Source organism: Dipodomys merriami, unplaced genomic scaffold (assembly GCF_024711535.1).
Source record: "Dipodomys merriami isolate MVZ:Mamm:240054 unplaced genomic scaffold, mDipMer1.0.p SCAF_247, whole genome shotgun sequence".
Lineage (NCBI taxonomy): Eukaryota > Metazoa > Chordata > Mammalia > Rodentia > Heteromyidae > Dipodomys > Dipodomys merriami.
Window position 1 is genome coordinate 1,761,238 of NW_027203904.1, and position 4,662 is coordinate 1,765,899.

Sequence of the window (4,662 nt, forward strand, 5' to 3'; positions counted from 1 at the left end):
ACTCTTGGATCCACCACTCACCTCACTTCCTCAACCCCACTGTAACCCCAACCCTCACTTACAGCTTCACCCCTCATTCCCAGTATTGTATCCACCCACACCCCACTTACGACTCCACTATTCACCCCCCATTTCTGACCTCATCCATCACCATATCGGATCCACCCTTCATCCTACTTCTGTTATCAACCTACCCACACTTCCAACCTCACCCCTCACAACCATGCTCTGATGCACCCTTCATCCTACTTCTAGCCCCAACCTCAACACCAATTCTGGTCCCACTCACACATCCAACTTAGGTCCCACACCTCATCCACACTTCTGCTTCCATTCCTCACATTCATTTCTGGCTTCATCCCTCACCCTCACTCTTAGATCCACCTCTCACCCCACATCGGGCCTCAAACTTACTACTACTTCTAGCTCCACTCCTCAGTCCCCTTCCAGCCCAACCCTCACCCTCACTTCTGACCCCAACCTTACCTCCCACTTTGGCACCACACCTTATCCCAACTTTCATCTCCATCCCTCATTCAGGCTCCTCTTCCCCTCCCTTCTCCCAGTTCTACTCATCTTCCCATGGGAACAGATGCATGCATGCGGGCATGTGTGGACATCTGCTCATGCACAAGGCATTCCCATAGCATGCTTGGAAGTGGTGCCAAATTTCTTGAACAAGGTCTGTGAGAGCTGCCAGAGAAGGAAGGCCTAGAGTAAGTCTTCCCCACTTCACCTCCTGGCTTAGGCTTTTTTGTCTAATGTCAGTACTGCACTTATCATTCTTGGAAAACAAAGATTTAGGTGAGTATCTTCCCTCATCCCTCAGCTCCGGTTCCCTGTGGAATCCATCCTGGGAAGACCCTATTTTGAGTTAAGTGGGTTTAGTGGACCTGTCCCTTCTACCCGGTCCTTCCTATTTCCCCACCCCCACCTTCCACAGCCTCCCCAGCTCCCCTGCCACCTTGCCCACTCTCCTCCCACTGCCCTCAGTCCCTCAACCCTGTTCTCCAAGCCTCTGTTCTCTCAACAGGCGTGGGTGAAAGGATGTCCATGAAATGCACACTTAAGTATACACACGCATATGCACATGCATGTGGTACAAGGTTGGTCTGGACATAGGCTGTGGCAGTCACCAGAGAAGGAAGGCTGGGGATTAGAGTCCACCTTACTAAAACCTGTAGTGCAGGGCTCACACATTCACTGGTGGTTGTAGTACTGGAGCCATTAACACTGCCACCCACCCCCAAGTGGTCTCTCAACTGCTGGAGGGACCTAGTGTCCAAAGACCTCTTCAGATCTCCATCTTGCTGGAACACATGTGCCCAAGTGCCTTGAGGCCCCATTTTGAGTTAAGATGTCCCTTCCCCTGGTGTGGTTGCTGAGGCACGATGAAGGGTTACGCAGTTGTACACATGTAGCTTCAGATAGGAATGAATGTATGCTTAAGAGTCCACTTGAGAAGGAAGGTGGGGGCTGTTTGACAACCTGGGCTTTCTTCTCAGGCATAAGTGGGGATTGCTTGCGTCCAGTGTGTCAACTGAGAGTGGCAATGGGGTTGGAGCCATTGAGTCTACTGCCTTCACCAAACTTTTCATACACTGACTGTAGTGATGTGCTACCCTCAGGAAGCCCCTGTTTTGAGGTAAGGGGTGCTCTATCCTCCAGAGTGTACAGAATCATGCGTGAAGTTTGTGTGTGTGTGTGTGTGTGTGTGTGTGTGTGTGTATGTGTGTGTGTGTGCGTATGCACGCACGCACACACACGCACACACGTTCTCATTTACCTGTTGCCAGATTTACCTGATAATGTGTTACAGTGGGACTAAGAGAAGGACGGCTAGGGCTTGGTGTTTGTCCCATGTCCCTTCCTGGCATCTATAGACTTGGTTATGGGTTTGAATCTGGGGATTGTGCCACCCTCCTCAAATAGCACTTCACCTGCTACAAAGAGGTCTTGTTCAAGGGATTCTTCAGCTTCACCTCCAGATCTCCATCTTCCTGGTCAGTGTCTAACCAAGTTCATAGGTCATTATCTCATGTCCATATTTGAGATAAGTGGGCTTCCATCTAAATTCTCATGAGATCCTAATTATGTGGGAGGATTTGTGTTTAGGTGTGTACACAGTGTGCAAGAACACATATTCATGGTGCCAAATTAGCCTGAGCATGTGCTATAGAGAATCTAAGAAAAGGAAGGCTATGGCTAGGATTCTGCCCTGACTCCCTTTCTGCTGTAGCCTGTGTAGTTGGAAGGTCTGGGTTTGATGTTAGGGATGCTTTCTCCAAAGCCCACCAGTGCTTCAACTGATACAGGGAGATCGTGGTATTTGAATCAGCATTTGATTGTTAGCCCACAAATATTCTAAAATATTTTTTTCCAATTCAACAATTTTTATTGACATTATTTTTCTGTGGCACCACTTAATCTAGGTCTCAGTTACTTCACTGACCTCTAATGAGATCTTTCTTAAGGGCAAAATAAGATTTACATTTTTCTCATAGTATCTGGTACTGTGCTACATTATGTAAAAGTTTTATATCATTACTGGGTGTGGGAAGGGCGGGTCATGTATTTTAAGGTTAAATGTTGTGTTGGGTTTGTGGGTAACCTGCATAATTATGGTAGCAAGACCTTTTATCAAATGAGAATTCTTTTGTGATATCCTGACTTGTCAACTGCAGAAATTAAGGGGAAATCATTCTGTTGTTACGGCTTCCGATGGAGAACTTTCCATCGAGAGTCACAGAAATGATGACCTGGATGAATGACTTGGAAGGTGAAATCACAGAGATGTGGCCTGAGCACTCTCTGAGTTCCGCAGTGCAAATGAAATTCCTCCTGAAGAAACTTGAGGTAATTATCTGAAAGCAGCTGAGCTTTTTTCACAGATCACTTGGAGGAGGCAAATTGAGCCAGTAGACATGGGGTGTGACTTACTTTTTATATGACTTTCTTATTTAATTGCTTTTACAAAGGACTTTTACTGACAGCATGTCACTTTTTGAATACAATGCATCTTGATCAATGTCATTGCATTCATCCTTCTCCCACATATCTCCCAACCCCATCTCTATGTTCTCAAGTTACCTGGTTTTATATTCACGCATATACATTGACTATTAGGACTGTGTTTGGTTACCCAACTTCTCTCCCTCCAATCACCATCCTCTACCCCTTGACCTCCTCCCACTCTCCACATATGGAACACATGTTTCAGCCTCCTGGTATTCAGTTTGTTAAACTCTGAGTTGTTTAAAGGAGTTACACTCTTTCAATCTTCCATGAGTATACCAGAATTTATTCAGCTTGTATGTATGCCTAGGACCCTGAATATGTTTTTTCATGAATGTTTATAATTTAGATCTAACTTCCACAGAGAGAAGACATATGTCTTTGTCTCTCTAACCCTGACATACTTAACACGATTTTTTCAAGGACAATCTATTTCATGGCAAATGATCTTTTGAGTAAGAGAACAAGGAAGAAGTCATTTTAGCTTTTTGCAAATATATATGTGTTGCTTTTCCATGATATTTCATTTTGTGTGTATATAACTGAATATGAAACTAGTTGTTTGTGGGCAGTGTACTTACCCTTAGAAATGCTGAAGATAAAGGAGCCATGTTATTACTTTAAATGACCTCTCAGGCTTTGAGGAAAAGGAGAAGGAGAATGGCTTCATCATCAAAGATAATAGTATCAATAGATATTTTTGTTATTCCCTGTCACATTCTAACTTGAGTACATGATATAATACTTAAGTGACTCATGCTTGCATTTCTACCTATCTTAGTTATGGAGTTTGTTTGGCAGGAAATTTCAAGAGATTTGTGCTCCAATTTTAGTAGTAGCCTTGGGGAAAATGAAACTCAATGCTGAGGCCCTGAGTTCAAACCCCAGAATCAACACATTAAAAAAAAAATTATCTTGGGCTGGGAAGGTGGCTCAGTGGTAGAACGCTTGCCTTGCATGCATGAGGCCCTGAGTTCGATTCCTCAGCACCACATAAGCAAAAAATAAAAGCCAGAAGTGGCACTGTGGCTCAAGTAGTAGAGTGCTACCCTTGAGCTGAACAGCTGAGGGACAGCGCCTAGGCCCAGAGTTCAGGCCCCATGACCGGACCCCCCAAAAAAAATCTATGCAAGCTTTAGTAACAAAACACCTAACACTTGTTTATGCTCCCCTCAGATGTCTGCATAGGAAATGCCAGATCTTTCCTGGATAAAAGAGTACAATTACTAAGCACAACAAAAGAAGGTTGGCCTTGTGCAGTTTTCACATTAGTATAGAAGTTGGAGTTATCCAAGCTTCCCTAGGGTCTTGACAGTGCTCCTAGGAACAGAGAAGCTCTGTATATTTGTGACACTCCTTAAGGGCATAAAGAGTCTGTCTGGAGTACATCATTTCTGTTTCCCAGGATATTGTTTCCATGAGCTCTCAGGGTAGTTTAGAAACTTGCAAAGCTGTCCCAACTGACTCTCAGAGGAACTCCTGGCCAGAGAGGGGTCCTGATATTTGTTCCAATGACTTGTAGCATCTATTTTTGTACACCCTCAAACTTTTCAGTCTGTTTGACATATGTCCTCCTTTTCACAAATGTGTAATGGCCAGAATCTCCACTCCAAGCAGCATCCTTATGGGACATGGAAAAGGTAGAAA